Below are 9,327 nucleotides of genomic sequence, written 5' to 3'. Positions count from 1 at the left end.
TGGATCGCGCTCTCATCGACCAATTCCATCGGCATGGTGAGTCCTCTGGGGACGCCAGGAGGCGTCCCTGAGGGGAGGGGTACTGTCACGGTTCAGGGTGCATCATCGGCTTCTTCCTGTTGTCTGTGTTTGTCCTGTCATTTTTCTGACAGGACAAGATTCTGTGCAGCTGCACACAGATTACAAGTTGATTTCCCTCACCTGTCGCTTGTTTCATTTTCCTTTATATTCTCTGCTGTGTCTGCCCCTGTTTGTCAGTAGATTGTTTTGGGTGTTGTCTCATGTGGATCTGTACTGTTGTGTTTCTTGTCTTACCTTGTTCACCATTGTGCTCAGGATGCTTAGACGAGGAGTTATTGCTGATCGTCTCCTGGCTGTTCATTCTCTCGTCTCGTTTCCCATCCAAGCTGTGCGCTGCTTCTGAGGTGGTCTTCTCAGACTGTGTGTCCAGTGAGTCTTATGGACAGATCTGGAGATCCCTTATCTCACCTTTACTTTTGAGCACTTTTGTCACTAACCTTTGTAGAGACTTTAAGGATGAACCAAACACGAATTAATCTTTCTAATCTCTCATGGGATTCATTCAAATGTGATTCAGCATTTCGGATCTGAATACCACATTCCAAAGTCACAAGACTGGCTCCAAATTGTCTAGAAAACCCCCCCAGAGAAGTATTTTATGGCCCCGCAGGCATTAGAGATAAGCCTAAACAGGAAGAACGTTGTCACTGTTTCATCCTTAAGCAAGACAAAGCTGCTCAGAAATGGTGAGACGAGGCCTGACCATTAAGGGGCCTGACCACCTTTGACCTCCCTCAGCATCACCACTGCTGAGCAGGACAGCGATGTAAGACAGACCCCGCTTCCATGGAACGTGAGAGACTTACACAGACTTTACATATCAAACCCATTAAAACTCACGCAGAACAATGCTCCGTGGACTTAATCAAACATCATAATTCTTGTTGTTCCTACAATTCATGTTTGTATTATGCGTAGATCACATATAAATCATGTAATTGTGATATAACTGTGTGTATGGATGAAAGGGTATCGTGCTTCCAATCAAAAGAATCGTATGCCCTTAATTCAAAAGGTGGCTTGTTTGAAATCTGTGTAAAATGTTTTGTATGATTATAATAATCTATAATGTTTAAACTGGGTTTAAAATTTGTTTAAACAAATCTCTTGTTTCTCTGCTAAGTGCTGGAACCCAAGCAGATCCCAGATAACGATAAGTAGGAACGATCCACCTCCTAAAATGATGCCATTGTCTCATTGGTCAGAATTCTCCAAAAGAGGTTGGACTAACGTTTAAGTTAAAGACCCGAACAAAGGAGTTAGAGTAAGTTGAAAAAGAAATTCGGTTCAGAGAGCAGTTCGGGGTTGCCGTTCGGTTTTGAGTTCGGCTCGTGTTGAATTAAGTTTGCGCCTCTCTCTAGCAACAGCAAGAGAGTGTTCCTGTTCGTGCTTCTCTCTGAAAACACCAAAGAGCGTGTTCGCACGCTTCTACATCGACCAGACCAAATTAGACCAGCAGACAAATAACCCATCAAGATCGGGGTTGAAACAGCTCATTCAAGCCATCTAACTCGTCTTACTTTCATTTCTTCCTTTATTTTCTTTTTTCATAAAAGTCTCGGTTCAACGTTAAGTTGCTGCGAAGTTCGTTTAAACGTCTCTCCTGCAACGAGCTTCGAACTGTAAAGACTCTTATTCGCCTGCCAATCACACGTGACCGGCAGTTCAGAAACTTCCATCCAGGCACTTCAAAGACAACCAGCCACACGGACCCGGTCGGGAAACCCCTTTGACGAAGCACCGCAAAAAGGGAACTCCCTAAGCAACGCAAAGACAAGCAAGTAGCAGCTACTTCAGACTCTTAACCTGTTAAGCTTCAAGCCCACTTTTGAAAAATCCCCAGAAATGACATACACAAACTGAAACAGATACAGTTCATGAACCCTTTGCACTAAAAGCACAAGTATGATCTCATTTGAAAGCTGACACCTGGTTGTTTATTGTAAATGTAGAATTAATTATTGTCATAATGAAAAAAAAACATTTTAAATAGCTTCAAAGTTTTGTAAAGTTATTAGAAATTTATTTTTATGAAACATCTTCATGAAAATAAAATTGAAGTTGGCCCTGGAGCAATCTAGAAATGCACTGCAGCTAAAGCCACATGTCTGACCATTTTATATTTAAAATCTGAAAATGATAAGTATAAAGCTCTGTATTTAGTTAAATGTTTTTCAAGATCATGTCAAATTACTTTATTTTGATTAGACTCTATTAGCAAACTGATGTTTAGTCATCTTCTGAGTCATCTATTCAGTCTATTGTCTCTATTGTTTTGTGGTGCCCCATTCAGTCTCAGTCTCCCCTGCACACATTTACACCTCTCCAGACTGGTTATTATGGCTCTAAATATGCATTTCTTTTGTCTGCATTATAGCTACTAACGACTGGCTATTCACAAGCTATTCATAGGGTTTCAAACCCTAATTTCTTTTATCAAAGTTCTCACTAAATATTTGAAACTGGTATCAAATGCACTGAAACATTTCAGTAAGCATTCCTATTTAGAAAAAAATCATAAAACAATAACTGCTCGTGGCAGGTGCGCCTGGGCTCGCTAGCATGTTAGCTTAGCACACCATCAATACACGACCATTTATGAGATTAAAACCATGTTTGCGCTCCAAACTCACTATATAACGCAAGTCTAGTGTTTTAAATAATCTTCTGTGATCTAACTTGGCTTCAGATAAAAAAAAAATCAGACAGAAAATGTATTATTTAGTGTTCTGAACGATGATGAAATCTATATCGATTAGCATTACATTATAAATATAATCTATTATTATGAAATACCTGGCATGGCTTGAAGAACACAGGTAACTCAAATATCATTGCAATCATGTTTATTGTCTTCAAAACATCTTTATCTGCATGTTACAGCGATCTCTGTACTTTCTGTATCACTCAGTGACGTCCTGGAATGTCACATGACTATGGGTCTTCTTCATGATCTATATATGGACTTTTATTGGACATAATAGCGCCCCCATGCAATTGGTATGAATGGAAAACACAGCACATCTCAGTAAGAAGCGATCATTATGATTACATCGACGCATTTGGGTATAAATTCAATAAATATTATTCCTGTCTTTAGAAATATGATGTGAATCTATGAGAATATATCAATATTTCTCCACATCTGCACATTGTTGAGCTAAAAGCCCTCAGGGACGTTGTTTTGTGAATCGCTGTCATGACGACAGCACGGAGTGTTTTTTATGAATGGACCAGCTGACGCTTATAATTCATATTAAAGGTATCGACTCATTTTTTTCATTTCATAACTCCTGACACAAATTAAGACATAACTGTCACTATAAGTTTCTCAGAATACAATAGTGGTCAAATACTGAATCTTGAGTCTTATATCTTTTTAATGATGTATAGTTTGTCAAGGTATAACATTAAATCTGATAGTATTTTTGAACTAAATAAAAAAAAAAACGCTTCAGTGCGCCGACGCTCTGGAGAAGGTTAAGAGGTTAACTGAACTGGTGCAAATGTAAATTGAATAACCTGTCTAAGAAACGAAGGTTTAAATTAATGCTTGGTGGTTCGTTCAGGTCATGTCTTACAAAGTGCATCTCTGAAAACTCTCTCTCACTCTCTCTCTCTTCCTCTGCGCCTTGTATGAATGCGTGTGTGTGATTGTGTTTAGACCTTAGTTTTATTATGTGTTTAGAATAGTTAATAAAGTCGGCAATATATTTGAAAAGATATTTGCCTTGTGTTGTGCTTGCACATTTAATGTCTTGTACTGTCGATCTAAAGTTACCTTGCTAATACATAGTGCTTCACTATAGATTGGATATTCATATCTGTTGCCAAGGTTATAATTACGGCCCGTTCAAATGAACTCTAAACTAGTCATTTTCTCGGTTCCATAGTGATTCGGTCAAGATTCATTGCAAATCGATGAATCATTCCTTTTGAGCTAAATTGGCCTTCCGGCCCCCCCCTTAAATACATTTTATGTATATTATTATTGTGTGATTCGTTACATAATTGGTGGAGAGAATGCGGGCAGTTCAACCTAAATTGTAAGCATATATCAAGATTTATCTTTTCATTTTGTTTCGGATGCGAGATCCTGAAAAAAACAATAGAAACCATTACAGAATTCCTAATGGTTTCCACTACAAAACCATTACAAACCACCAGCCGTTAACCATTACCAAGTGGAGTCCATTACGTAGTGTGTTTTGGGCCATATTCCATTAGGATTTATTGGTTTTAAGGGTTTCCATTACAAATTTGTATTGGGTCTGTATTTTAATGGTTTCCATTACAGTTTTGTATTGGTTCTGATGGTTTCATTACAAATTTGTATTGGTCTTGAATTGCACATATTTAATGGTTTCCATTACAGTTTTGTATTGGTTCTGATGGTTTCAATACAAATTTCTATTGGTCTTGATTTGCACATATTTAATGGTTTCCATTACAGTTTTGTATTGGTTGTGATGGTTTCATTACAAATTTGTATTGGTCTTGATTTGCACATATTTAATGGTTTCCATTACATTTTTGTATTGGTTAAGATTTGTAGGTTTAATGCTTTTAGCTGTTAATAATTAGGACATTAATTATAGATTTTAATAAATTAATTTGAATTATAACTACTATTATACACAATTGATATAAACTTCACACCAACTTTTCAATAGCTTACAGCTCAGGTTTTGTTTTGCAAAGAATGAAGAGCTTGCACCTGAAATAAAAATTATAGTATTAAGACCTGCTTTTTTACTCAACCCAGTTGGAAATAAACATCTAACACAACATTAATATTACATTTTTATTATTTGATTCATTTATTCTTTTACATTGTGTGGCTTCACTTGGGCTGACTGATTAGACCTGCAAAAAGAAGGAGAATTCATTAGGACAATGTACCTCTTAAACCACATTACCAGTACATAAGATTATCCATACATTATATATTTAAATATATTCATCCAACATGTTTGGGCATACTTTGATACCCATTTTTCTGTGGGTATCATGACTCCATGTCCTAGATCCTGAAAAAAAAAACAAAAAAAACATTAATATGTAGAATAAGACCATTTTAGCTAATTAAAAAGAAGAGGTCGACCATTATATTGGTTTTACTGATTACTTGGCACCAATAGGTAGCAGTCAGGCTTGGCAGAGTTACTTTAAAAAATGTATTCTGTTAGTTACAAATTACTTTTAAAAAAAAAGTATTCAGTAACATAATCCAACTACCACAATATGAAAGTAATGTAATCTGGTTACTTTTGGATTACTAAAAGGTCACGTATATATAAATAGTCAAGCAAGAAGAAATATTATATATACAAAAAAATGCTTTTATTTATTAAGAATTTGGTCCAGTGTACAATATTTTGCAAAATATAAACTATTTAAGAAAATGTCATATAGCTGTAAGTAACTATGTTGTAGCTAAATGCTCAGTTATGAAACCAGAATTTACACAACAGAAATGTTTCTTCAACAGGAACCGAACTGCACTGACACTCTGCACATAAAATTGCAGCTGTTGTGAACTTTATTCTTCTAAAGTTTAGAACTCAGAAGCGAAAAACCAGGAGAATTTTGGGATATCTTTCAGCAGGATTCTTTATTGAGAACACATTTACATTTACACTACCGTTCAAAAGTTTGGGGTCGGTACGATTTTAAATACTTTTAAAAGAATTCTCTTCTGCTAACCATGGCCGCTGTGATGGTACCACGAGCCGTCGCTCATTGACCGATCGTAGGCTTCTGGGAGGGATGTAGACTTGTAGTAGTGAGTGGAAGTAGGAGGGAGCTGAACCTGTGGTCAATCTGTAAGCAAGCGTCAAAGCCTTGAACTTGATGCGAGCAGCGAGTGGTAGCCAGTGCAGAGAGATGAGCAGAGGAGTGACGTGGGCCCTTTTGGGCTCGTTGAAGACAAGACGAGCTGCAGCATTCTGGATCATTTGTAGAGGTTTAGTTGCACATGATGGAAGTCCAGCCAGAAGAGCATTGCAGTAATCAAGCCTAGAAATGACCTGGACGAGAAGTTGTGTTGCATGCTCAGTTAGGAAAGGCCTGATCTTCCTGATGTTGTGCATAGCAAACCTGCATGATCGAGCTATCTTCGTAATGTGGTCTGTGAAGGTCAGCTGATCATCAAAGATTACTCCAAGATTTCTGACCGACCTTGATGGGGTGATTGAGGAAGAATCTAGCTGGATGATGAAGTCGTGCTGTAGAGACGGATTGGCAGGGAGGACGAGAAGCTCAGTCTTTGCCAGGTTGAGCTGCAGGTGATGTTCCTTCATCCATGCCGAGATGTCCGCCAGACAGCTTGAGATCCGTACAGCTACTGTGGGATCATCTGGTTGAAGTGAGAGGTAGAGCTGGGTGTCATCAGCATAGCAATGGTAAGAGAAACCATGTGCCTGTATGATGGGTCCCAGTGATGTGGTGTAAATGGAGAAGAGGAGCGGTCCGAGAACTGAACCCTGAGGAACCCCTGTGGTCAGTTGATGTGCTTTGGATACCTCACATCTCCATGCGACCTTGAAGGACCTACCTGTGAGATAGGACTTAAACCAGTTGAGGGAGGTTCCAGTGATGCCCAGTGATGAGAGGGCGGACAAGAGGATCTGATGATTCACAGTGTCGAAGGCAGCGGACAGATCCAGTAGAATGAGAACTGATGATTTGGAAGCAGCTTTTGCGATCCGCAGGGCTTCCGTGACTGACAGCAATGCAGTCTCAGTTGAATGTCCTTTCTTGAAGCCAGATTGGTTGACATCCAGCTGGTTGTTCAGAGACAGGAAGGATGATACTTGGTTAAAAGCAACTCATTCAAGTGTTTTCGCAATGACTGGTAGGAGAGAGACAGGTCTGTAGTTCTCTAGAAGTGATGTTTTCTAGAGAACTACAGCTGTTGATGCTGTGGTTCGTCCAAAATCTCTCTAATGTAAGTTTACATGGTATCTTATAGGCATTCGGTGGGCAGGAAGGGGCTGACCTTACAAAACCTTAGGGAAGACCACTACATCTAAAGACAATAGAGGCCATTACCCCTAATTGAGATAATGGTACCCCCCCCCCCCCCAAAATGCCCAAAAATGCTGGAAAAGTGGGCAGAGCCTAGTGGAGAGGGGGCATGCATCTGAGACGTATCTCTCTGTAGGCAAGGGGATGGTTAGCTGGTACCCTCTGACGTCAGAGGGTACCACAACATCCAATAGGAAAATTCAACTGCAGTAGCCACTGTTCAACCTGAAGAGGGCAGCACTAAGACGTTTTTACACCATATTTTGTAAAATTGAAAAACTTTAAACTAGGGATGTCCCGATCTGATCACGCGATCGGAAATCGGGCCCGATCACGTGGTTTCAGACTCGATCGGAATCGGACGTTACCTCCCGATCAGGACTCGCATATATGTAAATTAGCCATGTAACGGTACATGTATTCGTAATTATTGAACCGTTTCGGTACGAGCTGCTTCCGGTTCGGTACACATACAAACCGAACGATTCCTAGGACTATTTTTTCTGCAGACAAAATCCGCACTGGCGCGATCACCACAACGTTGCGCAACATCAAATGGCAAACGTAATGAAAGCGGAACGAAACTGCGCTACTCATCATATTGTGCTTAACGGACCATTTATCAGTTCGGACCAGCAACATCTGTGCAGCGCGAGATCAAGCGACACTGTGCTAAGATATCCAGTGAAGAAAACATTTGAATTCGCCACTGAAGTAATAACATTGCTGCGAGATCTAGTGAGTTCGCATCAGAGACTATTCAAATTTCTAATTTTCTAATTGTCAAATAGAGCTATTTAATCATTTGGTGAAATAGTTTTTATTGAAATATTGCACTATATATATCAGAAAAAATTAAATATTGCAATATCAGTTTTTTTCAATATCGTGCAGGTCTTTTACCGTGGGTCATTTTTAACCTTTAATATTACCTTATAATAATAAAACAAGTAAAATCATCACTGTAAATAACACATAATGTACCTGCTTCTTTTAAACAGTGTCACTTAAGCATGGAAACACTGAACTCACCTTTATGATTGCTGAATCTGCCCTGGAGCTCATCTGTGTCTTTCTCCTGAAGTGTAAACTGCATGTCCTCCTCCAGATCTTGATCTTCTCCTTCACTGACTCACTTCAGCCATCATCTCATGTGTCTGCTGTCATAGAAAAACGCCTTTAATAATCCTGACCATTGCATTTCTTTTGACATATTATTCAACAAGCTTAAACTTAAGACATAAACTGTGTTTAAGTGAATACTCTCCAAGCTCCAAGGAATATATCGTAAATTAAATTCGGGAGAACAGACCACAAATGTGCAGCATATGTTGTCCTTTTTCATACTCTTACAGCAGATTACGAAGGGGAAAAAATAAAAGAAAAGGATCACGAGGAAAAGAAAGCAGCGACTGAAAAGAGCTCTTGCCATAGATATTCTTGTTATAACATGTCATGTTAAAATACCAAGTATAACATTATTCTTATGATGTCTGAAAATAAATCATGAAGGAAAATTGAGACAATATATTTAAAGGAGTCATAATGTGCAATCTTCACTTTTCCATGAGAATCAATGTATGTTATGATTGACTAATGATTATACATTTGCCGGGATGCCGATATTCAAAAGTGAAGCGTTTGTTTACCCCAGGGTTCTTAAACTAGCCAACGTGCACGCGCACTCAAATACGAGATTTCAATTTCTCCCCCAACTTGACGTCAAGACGGGGCCGGATATACCATATATGGACACCGCAGAGGAGGCCCGCCCTGCCCCTCTCCCCATCATATTCAGTCAAGAAAGATGCAGAAACGTAGTGCACACGTGAGTTGCTCTGTGGTTGACTGTCATAATCCACATTTTAATGTTTTTTTCTTTACCCAAAACTGACCAAACTACAAGTGACAAGTGGAAGAAATTTATTTTTAATGACGCTGTTCCAACAACCATCTCAACTTGCTCAACGTTAGGTGACTGCGCTAAACATTTCACAAAAGAATCTTTTACAAATTTGGGGCAATATCAGGCGAAGTTGGCATCGAAGCTACGTTTGGAAAAAGGTGCCATTCCAACAATCAGGGACTTGCCTGAATTTGAAACGGTAAGACTGTGTTTTTATTACTATATTTTGTGTAACAAACAGCAGCTAACTACTAATGCCGTTAATGTATGTGATAAGGATAGATAAATTTAAAAAACAGTCAAGAATTAAT

General features: G+C 38.9%; 1 long non-coding RNA gene across 1 annotated transcript; it reads right to left on the bottom strand.

The window, feature by feature from the left end:
• Positions 1-4,875: 4,875 nt before the first annotated feature.
• Positions 4,876-8,266, bottom strand: LOC130087815 (uncharacterized). The gene is made up of 3 exons (XR_008807404.1): positions 8,143-8,266; positions 5,023-5,111; positions 4,876-4,947 (listed from the first exon to the last, which is right to left on the bottom strand). It is a non-coding gene; the product is annotated as an uncharacterized LOC130087815 (long non-coding RNA).
• Positions 8,267-9,327: the final 1,061 nt, after the last annotated feature.

The sequence above is a fragment of the Rhinichthys klamathensis genome, unplaced genomic scaffold (assembly GCF_029890125.1).
Source record: "Rhinichthys klamathensis goyatoka isolate OS25496 unplaced genomic scaffold, OSU_Roscu_1.1 h1tg000111l_1, whole genome shotgun sequence".
Taxonomy (NCBI): domain Eukaryota; kingdom Metazoa; phylum Chordata; class Actinopteri; order Cypriniformes; family Leuciscidae; genus Rhinichthys; species Rhinichthys klamathensis.
Note: the sequence above shows the minus strand (reverse complement) of the source record. Positions and strands in the feature narration are given on the sequence as shown.